Consider the following 12517-nt stretch of genomic DNA (forward strand, 5'->3'; position numbering starts at 1 on the left):
TTCTTTCTGAACCTCTTTTTATCCCCTTTCTCCCCCCTCACGATTTGGGATCTCTTCTGATTTGGCTAAAGCATATTTTCCTGGGGTTGTTGCCACCCTTTTAGTATTTTACTTGCTCCTTCATATACTCTTATCTGGACAAAATGACAAGGCGGAAAAATTCACCACAAAAAAAAGAACAAGAGGCAGTACCAAAGGCTAGGGACCTAATCAATACAGACATTGGTAATATGTCAGATCTAGAGTTCAGAATGACGATTCTCAAGGTTCTAGCCGGGCTCGAAAAAGGCATGGAAGATATTAGAGAAACCCTCTCGGGAGATATAAAAGCCCTTTCTGGAGAAATAAAAGAACTAAAATCTAACCAAGTTGAAATCAAAAAAGCTATTAATGAGGTGCAAACAAAAATGGAGGCTCTGACTGCTAGGATAAATGAGGCAGAAGAAAGAATTAGCGATATAGAAGACCAAATGACAGAGAATAAAGAAGCTGAGCAAAAGAGGGACAAACAGCTACTGGACCACGAGGGGAGAATTCAAGAGATAAGTGACACCATAAGACGAAACAACATTAGAATAATTGGGATCCCAGAAGAAGAGGAAACAGAGAGGGGAGCAGAAGATATATTGGAGAGAATTATTGGAGAGAATTTCCCCAATATGGCAAAGGGAACAAGCATCAAAATCCAGGAGGTTCAGAGAACCCCCCTCAAAATCAATAAGAATAGGTCCACACACCGTCACCTAATAGTAAAATTTACAAGTCTTAGTGACAAAGAGAAGATCCTGAAAGCAGCCCGGGAAAAGAAGTCTGTAACATACAATGGTAAAAATATTAGATTGGCAGCAGACTTATCCACAGAGACCTGGCAGGCCAGAAAGAGCTGGCATGATATATTCAGAGTACTAAACGAGAAAAACATGCAGCCAAGAATACTATATCCAGCTAGGCTATCATTGAAAATAGAAGGAGAGATTAAAAGCTTCCAGGACAAACAAAAACTGAAAGAATTTGCAAATACCAAACCAGCTCTACAGGAAATATTGAAAGGGGTCCTCTAAGCAAAGAGAGACCCTGAAAGTAGTAGATCAGAAAAAAACAGAGACAATATACAATAACAGTCACCTTATAGGCAATACAATGGCACTAAATTCACATCTCTCAATACTTACCCTGTTAATGGGCTAAATGCCCCAATCAAAAGACACAGGGTATCAGAATGGATAAAAAAACAAAACCCATCTATATGTTGCCTACAAGAAACTCATCTTAAACCCGAAGACACCTCGAGATTTAAAGTGAGGGGGTGGAAAAGAATTTACCATGGTAATGGACATCAGAAGAAAGCAGGAGTGGCAATCCTTATATCAGATCAATTAGATTTTAAGCCAAAGACTATAATAAGAGATGAGGAAGGACACTATATCATACTCAAAGGAACTGTCCAACAAGAAGATCTAACAATTTTAAATATCTATGCCCCTAACGTGGGAGCAGCCAACTATATAAACCAATTAATAACAAAATCAAAGAAACACATCAACAATAATACAATAATAGTAGGGGACTTTAACACTCCCCTCACTGAAATGGACAGATCATCCAAGCAAAAGATCAACAAGGAAATAAAGGCCTTAAATGACACACTGGACCAGATGGACATCACAGATATATTCAGAACATTTCATCCCAAAGCAACAGAATACACATTCTTCTCTAGTGCACATGGAACATTCTCCAGAATAGATCACATTCTTGGTCCTAAATCAGGTCTCAACCGTTATCAAAAGATTGGAATCATTCCCTGCATATTTTCAGACCACAATGCTCTGAAGCTAGAACTCAATCACAAGAGGAAATTGGAAAGAACCCAAATACATGGAGACTAAACAGCATCCTTCTAAAGAATGAATGGGTCAACCAGGAAATTAAAGAAGAATTGAAAAAATTCATGGAAACAAATGATAATGAAAACACAATGGTTCGAAATCTGTGGGACACAACAAAGGCAGTCCTGAGAGGAAAATATATAGCGGTACAAGCCTTTCTCAAGAAACAAGAAAGGTCTCAGGTACACAACCTAACCCTACACCTAAAGGAGCTGGAGAAAGAACAAGAAAGAAACCCTAAACCCAGCAGGAGAAGAGAAATCATAAAGATCAGAGCAGAAATCAATGAAATAGAAACCAAAAAAACAATAGAACAAATCAATGAAACTAGGAGCTGGTTCTCTGAAAGAATTAATAAGATCGATAAACCCCTGGCCAGACTTATCAAAAAGAAAAGAGAAAGGACCCAAATAAATAAAACCATGAATTAAAGAGGAGAGATCACAACGAACACCAAAGAAATACCGACAATTATAAGAACATACTATGAGCAGCTCTACGCCAGCAAATTTGACAATCTGGAAGAAATGGATGCATTCCTAGAGACATATAAACTACCACAACTGAACCAGGAAGAAATAGAAAGCCTGAACAGACCCATAACCAGTAAGGAGATTGAAACAGTCATCAAAAGTCTCCAAACAAACAAAAGCCCAGGGCCAGATGGCTTCCCGGGGGAATTCTACCAAACATTTAAAGAAGAACTAATTCCTATTCTCCTGAAACTGTTCCAAAAAATAGAAATGGAAGGAAAACTTCCAAACTCATTTTATGAGGCCAGCATCACCTTGATCCCAAAACCAGACAAGGATCCTATCAAAAAAGAGAACTACAGACCAATATCCTTGATGAACACAGATGCAAAAATTCTTGCCAAAATACTAGCCAATAGGATTCAACAGTACATTAAAAGGATTATTCACCACGACCAATTGGGATTTATTCCAGGGCTGCAAGTTTGGTTCAACATCCGCAAATCAATCAATGTGATACAACACATTAATAAAAGAAAGAGCAAGAACCATATGATACTCTCCATAGATACTGAAAAAGCATTTGACAAAGTACAGCATCCCTTCCTGATAAAAACTCTTCAAAGTGTAGGGATAGAGGGCACATACCTCAATATTATCAAAGCTATCTATGAAAAAGCCACCGCAAATATCATTCTCAATGGAGAAAAACTGAAAGCTTTTTCGCTAAGGTCAGGAACACAGCAGGGATGTCCGTTATCACCACTGCTATTCAACATAGTACTAGAAGTCCTAGCCTCAGCAATCAGACAACAAAAGGAAATTAAAGGCATCCAAATCGGCAAAGAAGAAGTCAAACTATCACTCTTCGCAGATGATATGATACTATATGTGGAAAACCCAAAAGACTCCACTCCAAAACTGCTAGAACTTGTACAGGAATTCAGTAAAGTGTCAGGATATAAAATCAATGCACAGAAATCCGTTGCATTTCTCTACACCAACAATAAGACAGAAGAAAGAGAAATTAAGGAGTCAATCCCATTTACAATTGCACCCAAAACTATAAGATACCTAGGAATAAACCTAACCAAAGAGGCTAAGAATCTATACACAGAAAACTATAAAGTACTCATGAAAGAAATTGAGGAAGACACAAAGAAATGGAAAAATGTTCCATGCTCCTGGATTGGAAGAATAAATATTGTGAAAATGTCTATGCTACCTAAAGCAATCTACACATTTAATGCAATTCCTATCAAAGTACCATCCAGTTTTTTCAAAGAAATGGAACAAATAATCCTAAAATTTATATGGAACCAGAAAAGACCTCAAATAGCCCAAGGAATATTGAAAAAGAAAGCCAAAGTTGGTGGCATCACAATTCCGGACTTCAAGCTCTATTACAAAGCTGTCATCATCAAGACAGCATGGTACTGGCACAAAAACAGACACATAGATCAATGGAACAGAATAGAGAGCCCAGAAATAGACCCTCAACTCTATGGTCAACTAATCTTCGACAAAGCAGGAAAGAATGTCCAATGGAAAAAAGACAGCCTCTTCAACAAATGGTGTTGGGAAAATTGGACAGCCACATGCAGAAAAATGAAATTGGATCATTTCCTTACACCACACACGAAAATAGACTCAAAATGGATGAAGGACCTCAATGTGAGAAAGGAATCCATCAAAATCCTTGAGGAGAACACAAGCAGCAACCTCTTCGACCACAGCCGCAGCAACATCTTCCTAGGAACATCGCCAAAGGCAAGGGAAGGAAGGGCAAAAATGAACTATTGGGATTTCATCAAGATCAAAAGCTTTTGCACAGCAAAGGAAACAGTTAACAAAACCAAAAGACAACTGACAGAATGGGAGAAGATATTTGCAAATGACATATCAGATAAAGGGCTAGTGTCCAAAATCTATAAAGAACTTAGCAAACTCAACACCCAAAGAACAAATAATCCAATCAAGAAATGGGCAGAGGACATGAACAGACATTTCTGCAAAGAAGACATCCAGATGGCCAACAGACACATGAAAAAGTGCTCCACATCACTCGGCATCAGGGAAATACAAATCAAAACCACAATGAGATATCACCTCACACCAGTCAGAATGGCTAAAATTAACAAGTCAGGAAATGACAGATGCTGGCGAGGATGCGGAGAAAGGGGAACCCTCCTACACTGTTGGTGGGAATGCAAGCTGGTGCAACCACTCTGGAAAACAGCATGGAGGTTCCTCAAAATGTTGAAAATAGAACTACCCTATGACCCAGCAATTGCACTGCTGGGTATTTACCCTAAAGATACAAACGTAGTGATCCGAAGGGGCACGTGCACCCGAATGTTTATAGCAGCAATGTCTACAATAGCCAAACTATGGAAAGAACCTAGATGTCCATCAACAGACGAATGGATAAGGAAGATGTGGTATATATACACAATGGAATACTATGCAGCCATCAAAAGAAATGAAATCTTGCCATTTGCGATGCTGTGGATGGAACTAGAGGGTATCATGCTTAGTGAAATAAGTCAATCGGAGAAAGACAACTATCATATGATCTCCCTGATATGAGGGAGAGGAGATGCAACATGGGAGATTAAGGGGGTAGGAGAAGAGTAAATGAAACAAGATGGGATTGGGAGTGAGACAAACCATAAGTGACTCTTAATCTCACAAAACAAACTGAGGGTTGATGGGGGGAGGGGGGTTGGGAGAGGGGGGGTGGGGTTATGGACATTGGGGATGGTATGTGCTATGGTGAGTGCTGTGAAGTGTGTAAACCTGGCGATTCACAGACCTGTACCCCTGGGGATAAAAATATATTATATGTTTATAAAAAATAAAATTTAATAAAGAAAATTTAATAACTCTTACTAATTCTTTCCCACTTCTGTGTTTTACTTGGCCACGTGGTTACCGCAGTGATGAAACCTTTAAATGTTTGAACTTCTTTGTTTTCCTACCCCCTTGGGGAAACTGTCTCCACCTCCCTCATTCCCCTACCTCCTGGGTTTTGCTGAGTAAATTCAGAACTTTCGTTCTATTATCCCATATTTTCTTACAATATGCTTCTTTGGTTTCAATAATCCTTGCTTAACTCATATTACAATTTCCAGCAAGCATTCATCTTCCTTTTAGATTTAACTATAAAATACTACACTATTTACTACCTTCACTCCTTTTATACTTGTCATGTTTTCTGTCTTGAGAACTTTACTTTAATTTAATCTTCATTTGTCTAGAATTCTTCCTCAGGTGATTGCCTCAGCTTTGGGTATGGGAAAACACTTCAAATTCTTTAATAATTGGAAATTTCTTTCAAAGTCATGTTCCACCACCACCACCACCACAATATATATGGTTCATGGTATTCTTGGGCAAAGGGGGTAGGACAGAGAATAGTCAAGGGCCTTGCCCTCATGGAGCTTATATCTTTTCCTCTCGTCTCTTAATTCATGGAATCAATTTGTTTTTGCTGCAGGAACCAGCATTCTCAAAATCTCAAAGGCTTAAAAAAAGAAAGTCTCCCTTGTGTTCATGCAAGCATAGCTCCTTGGTCCAGGGGATGTACCAAAGCGATTGTCCTCCGTGTGTGGTAACTCGGTGTTGCACTTCTGTATCAACATAAGCTTCCCAGATTGCAGCAACAAGGCAAGAGAGTACTGGGGGGCTTCTTACTCTACCCTGACGTGCCTCTGCCCAGAAGAAACACACACATTTTCACTGGCCAAAGAATGTCATGTGACCATGACAAACTCAAAGGGGCAGAGTCATGCCAAACCCTCCATATGCCTCGAAGGGAGAGAGCTGGAGATATTTGTGAGTATCACTAGGATCTAACAGCCTTCACTGAGAATATAGAATGAGAATACAGCAAAATACAGGATGCTTTAGTTATATTTTTCCTCTCAATAATCTAAAAATTAAGATTCACTCTCTCCTATTTACCAGTGTTGCATATAGAAAGTCAGTTTGGTTTTTGTTTTTAGTTTTCTTTGTCTACCTACCTACCTAGGTCAGCCATGATGACTCACAGGAAGGATTCAGATAGGATTAGATATGCAAGAGATTTAGTGGGACAGGAGCAGGAGAAGGTTAGCAGAACCTTCAGACCATGGTGGAGGTCTGAAGTCTGTGAAAGGACATGAAAAGGAAGGGCTACTGATGTGGGAGTTGACTCTGACAGCAGCTCAGCTCTGAGACAGGTTGATCAGACCTGTGGGGAGTCCTTGAGCCAAAGTTGCCCCTGGTGGAGGAGTCCCCTGTTTCATAGGAACTGGCCTGCCTCGTGTCTCCACATGCTGAGTCCCAGGCTAGAACAGCCTCTAGGGAGGGCCTCAGGGTGCCTCGGTGGCAGATTCAGATCTGACAGATATGTCTTTACGGTCACCACAAAAAGCTTATGAATATTTTTTCTTTCTTCCTGCTGTTTTTGGAGTTCGGTAATTTTGCCAGGGTATGTCAAGCCGTGTGCCACTTAAACATTACTTCTGTTTACAGTGTGTCCTTTCCATGTGAATTTTCACGTCTTTCCTCACTTTGGTGAACTTTTTTTTTTTTTTAACTCTGTCTCCTATTATTAATTCTCCATCTGTGTCTTGTTCCCCTTTTGGAACTTTCTCACGTAATAGATGTGTTGTATGTGTCTTTTATGTCCCTTACCTTTTCATTTATGATTTTCATGTATTTGTTGCTCTTTATTGTGGGTTGTTTCCCATATTTAATTTCCCCAAATCCTGTAATCATTTTGGGGGAGATTAATGCTTAGTTTTAAAATATTTATATTGAATTTTAAAATTCAGAAATCATCTGTAAAGTGTCAGAAGTTATTTTTGTGTGTTCTTTCACAACCTTGCCTTCTAACTATAAGAATTCTAACTATAACTTGCCTACTTGAAAGCCACCTGTCTAGTTGTTGGGACTGATCTCCCTCTTTCAATGACTTCTGATCCTTTGATAATATCTGCACTGTAAATGCTTCTTTTGGAGGCATGAACACAAGGCCTTGGTGTCTTTGGGGCCAGGGAGACTGATAGGCAGTGGAAGACAGGGAGGAGTTTCTCCTCCAGTAGGATACTGTTGATGGATTCGTTAAGATGGGAGGAAGGAGGGAGGCCTCTTTGTTCTAATGTACCAGTAAAAATGGGGTATCTTCAGCCCCACACTGCCAGGGCCTTCAGGCATAGTTACCTATTAGAATAGCTGACCTTTTCTAGAGTTACACATAGCTAATTGGAGGGAAGGGTCCCCTCCCTGATCCTAAGGGATTCATCAGGCTTTCTTCTCATGACTTTATAATTGAGGTTTTCACCACTGATTCTGCTAGGCAAGTAATCCTCTTTTCAAGTGGGGTTGGGCTCTTCCCTCAGCATTTTAGTAAATGAAGTTCTCATTCTATGTTTTCTTTCCTAGTATTTGAGGTGTCAGCCATATCTGGCTTCTCTAGGCACTACAATCTGCCAACATTATTTTGGTGATTGGTTCATCCCTGGGGGCTGGAACAGAGAGAGTGTCCTGAGCATGCATTATCCTGCAGAATTCTCCAAGAATTTCCCTTCAAACCTTGATAATTAAAATACCCTTCCCATCTTCTTGTCTTCCTAACACCCCCCCCCATTTTCTTTGTTCATATTGGCATTTCAGCTTATTGCTGAAGTCTTAAAAAAAGGAGGAGAAATAATCTGAACTTGTCATCATCGCTGGTCACCATGCTCATTCCTGCAGGTCAGGTGCTCTATCTGGTGTTAATGACTGTAAGTCATAAATCTGGGGTCAGCAGTCTGGGATTAGCCCCTGGAATCAGCACTGAGCATGTTCTTACTGGGGTGGTCCCCAAAACAAAGCTGGGTCTGTAGGCCAAGGTATAGCGGGAGCAAGTTTTCTCTGGCAGAGGGAGGGGTTGGGACATTCAATAGTTGTTGGTGATAGTAGTAGTCTCATCATGAGGGGATAATCTTGAAATGCCTTTATTGCTTACGGTTTTTTTCTTGGTGGCTGGCAATGTCGCCAGTGTTTCCAACCAAGACATATAAAAGGTAAGTATTAAGAACCAAGCCCTGTGCAGGGCATCTTGGATACATCAACTCATCAAAACTCTGTGTTGTTATCTTCATTGTACAAATGGATACCTGGGGCTCAAAGAGAAAAGGTCAGTTAGATGGTAGAGTTGGTATTTGAATATGGTCTAGGTGAGTCCAATGTTCACAGGCATGCTCTAAGCTAGGTGTCCACACTATGTTCAATTTTGAATTGACTTTAGAAAGCTGAACAAGACTACAGTAGCAAAGAAGGAACAGGAGGGTGGGCAGTTTGAGATACCAACACAGGAAGAGGCAGGAGTCAGGTGTAAATGGGAAATAGAACAGAGTACCATATGATTAGACTATAAACCACACAAAAAGGTTGTTCTGGAAAAAACCTGACATTTGAAGGACAGCCGGTGAAGGATCCCGTAATTTCTAGGCAGTGAGATCTTAGGCAAGTTAATTTACCTTTCTGAGTGTTAGTCTTCTGATCTGGAAAGTGGGGCTGAAATGCCCTTCTAATCGTGTGCTTGTGAAAGCACCTAGTGAGTGCTTGGGGACAGTGAGTGTTGCTCCCTATTCTGCAGGACCTGGCCAGTTGGCAGGCGCAGAAGAGGGGAGGGGTGGGGACGTAGGGCTGGAGGGCTGGCACCGCATCAGCACCTCCCAAGGCTCCAGGTTCTTCCAATCCCAACAACCCCTTCATCATCTGAGGGATCAGCTTCAGGCCCATTTGGTGTTAATTACAGCAACCCAAGCTTCTCTGTGTGAAGGAAACAGGCCCTCATTTCTCTCATTAAAGTAAAATATGACCCATTTTTATGCCTGCGTATTTTGTTGCTGAGATTACGAGAGTCATCTTTTCTGTTTATACGGAATGGGGAAACGTTACACCAGGCAGGCGGCCTGGGCCCCTGAGTCTGGGGAATAGAAAGCAGATGTCGTCCTCCGTGTTATGTTCCCTCAGCGTTCTTTGCCCCCAGCTCCCGCTCTCCTCTGCCCTGCTCTTCTCCCTTTCAGAAGTTTAATCCTCCTTTCAGATCCGCACGAGCTAAGTGGATCGTAAGAGAAAAGCTCACATTTATTGAGCTCTTTACCAGGTGCCAAGCCCTATAAACAAGTTTCCCCCTTTAATTCTCCCTAGGAGCTCCAGGGGTGGTTGGTATTAATCCTCGCTCAGCCCCAGTTCCCTCAAACCACAAATGCCCAAAGTATTTCTGGTGCCCCCAGTCAAAGGAAGAAATGAGTCCTGCCCATCACAGAGGTGGTTACAGCCCTTCGAGCGCTGCCTTGCCTGTCCTACGAGCTCTGGCTCACATCCTCTGAGGAGGGCCTCCCCGCAGCTGAGGGTGACTGGGGGCCCAGAGCGGCAGGGATTCCTATGAGGTCAATTAAACTGGTGAGTGGTGGGCACTTGCAAAGATTTTAGGCAGAGAATCGATCCTGTAAGGTGCATGGTTTTGAAAGATTGCTCTGATAACAGTCCAGAGAAGGGGTGGGAGGAAAGTGAGAGTGGAAGAGGTATAAGACTAAGGTGAGGTCTGCGTGCTTTCTCATTGTTACACGGGACAGCAACTAATAGGTCCACCCAAGGATTATTTAGCTCTTTTTCTGTATAGGGCTAGAGGGTGAATATTTCAGTGCTGTAGCCATATGATCTCCATCAAGGTTACTCAACAATACCATCACAGCAGGGAAGCGGCCAAAGGCAATATGTGAATGAAGGAGCATGAATGATGTCAATAAAACTTTATTTACAAAACCAAGAGTTGGCTGCCACTCGTGCTCTGGGAGAATTGTACTCTTGTTGGACAGATTACTTACTATTGACTAGAGCTCAGGCCCTGTGAAAATCCACCAGGATTTTGTAGATTTTGTCTGTCAGAGATAAAGTAATTTTTGTCCTACAGAAAAAAAAAAAAATCATTCCAGCTCTGTTTTTATTGTCCTGAAGGACATTAACTAGTTTTGTATCCGACAAGAAGTCTTATTCCAATACTTTCTCTGCAGCACTTACATAGCAATACTCGGCTCTTCAAACACTCTCCAGACCAGCTTTGCAACGGGGCTGGTTCTCTCACTGGTGAATTAAATTAATGTCTACACATACTACATTACAGTAGTGGGACAATCATTTTAATTTCAACTTTCTGAAAATTGCATTGTCCTGGAACAGAGGAGAGATCCAGGATAAGGCTGTGGAGCCGTCCAGAAAAAAATGGAGCACAGAGATGGAACGACTAGGACCTGGCTGGAGATTTTTAAGAGGTGTAATTGATAGGCCACATGAACGGTGATATGGAGGAGCGAAAGAGAGGAAAGAGAACAAATGGGTCCCTAGTCTAGCTTGCCACAGTGACTAATAAATGACATTGCTTCTAACAGAGCTAGGCATGTCACCATGGAGTGCTCACTCCCTCAGCCTTGCAAAGTTGTGTGGTTGGGCATCGACATGGGAGGGGGTGGGCGAATAGCCACGCCACCTTCGAAGGCCCCTTGTCCTTACTGGCTTGTTCAGAGAGTCAGTTTTGGCAACCCGCAGTTTTGGCAAGCCTTCAAGTACTTCATTCCCTGGAGTCTCGCAGTGCCTCTGGGGATGCCCGCAGGACTCGTTTTTAAGAGAATGGCATCAGGAGGTTCACTGGTTCCTTTCTCAGTGGGGCTACCTGGTTGGAGGGCACAGAGGCAGGTGGGGGGTCCGCTCTGTGCCCTGTGCAGGGAAAGGCAGACATCCTAGCTTTCCTGGGGCTCACAGCTCAACTGGGGGAGCTGGTGCATTGTATTATACCTGCCTTTCTCTCACTTCTGGAATTTCCCCTGTAGATGGACATGCATATCCCTCACAGCAGAGACACAATCTGTATCCCGGACAGCGGCGGCCAGTTAGAGAATTCTAACTCCCGTAGCAAAGAATACGGAGGCGTCCTTTCGACCGATAAGGACTGATCCCCAAGGTAGGGTGTGACGTGGCTAGAATAGGTGAGAAACGAGTATGGAGAAAGGAGGAAAAAGGATACATATTTTCCATTTGCCTCAAGAAACTGAAGAAGGCTACACAAGAAGCTGATAGAAGCAATGTCCTGTGCAGCAAGGGAAGGTAGGCCGGGTTGGGCGTGGTTAGAAGCCGGATTTTATGTTATTTCCGTTTTTGAACCAGGTAAAAAAATTACCTGATCACCTATGAAGTGAACGATAAGGAAGGCACACGCCCCAGGTAAGGCGAGCACAGAACCCAGTCTGAGGTAACAGGGAAGGCCCCAGGGAGGAGGCCGCAGATCAGTCAGAGTTGGCTAACTGGGGAGCAGAGTAATGCTTGGGGGCAAAGAGAGCAGCATAAGACTGAGCTGAAGCTTTCTAGACTGGGATTAAGGTGGTAGCAGAGGGGCCACCATTTATCAAGGCTAACTTCAGGTTTTGCCAATGACAGCAGCTCCCAAACCCCTGGGCTTCCCATGCCCCAGGCAGTTTACTGAAGCCCCCTCCAGCCTCCTCTCATCCACTCCTGGCCTGAGCCAACAAGCACCATTACCATCGCCGCTTTCCAGGTGAGAAACAGAAGCTCACAGAATTCAAGTCACTTTTCCTGGGTCATGCAGCCACTGAGTTTGGCGGATGGCAAACCAGGCCACCTGCCCACCTGTGTTGTTATCTATTAAAGGGGGACGCTGACCTCATAGGTCACACAAAGGCCAGGGAAGCACCTTGGTGAAGACACATTGTTGGGATGCCACTAATTTCACCTGCCCCTCACTGGTGGTGCCCCGAGTCCTGGCAGGTCACTCTGACTCCCCGGTACAGCCTGCTGGAAAGGGCCAGGTCTGAGGGAAAACAGAACTCAGTAGCCAAAATTCTTTACCAAGAGAGCAGAAGCAATTGTTCTAAAGAAAAGGCAGAGAACCCTACTAAGCCCAGATCTCAATATAAGATTCTCAAACCCCTCTTATTCCACAACCCAGGGAAGGTCATTTCATAGAGGTGATGCTGAGCAGAGTGGCCATGAGCACTGGTGCCTGCCAAGCATCCTGCTGGTGTCCCCTACATGGGTTCAGCCACTCTTTGCTGTAGCTGGCCAACATAAGCCTTGTTATCCCTGCTTTATAGCTCTGGAAACAGA

The sequence above is a fragment of the Enhydra lutris genome, unplaced genomic scaffold, assembly GCF_002288905.1.
Source record: "Enhydra lutris kenyoni isolate GAN:26980312 unplaced genomic scaffold, ASM228890v2 scaffoldscaffold9, whole genome shotgun sequence".
Classification (NCBI taxonomy): Eukaryota; Metazoa; Chordata; class Mammalia; order Carnivora; family Mustelidae; genus Enhydra; species Enhydra lutris.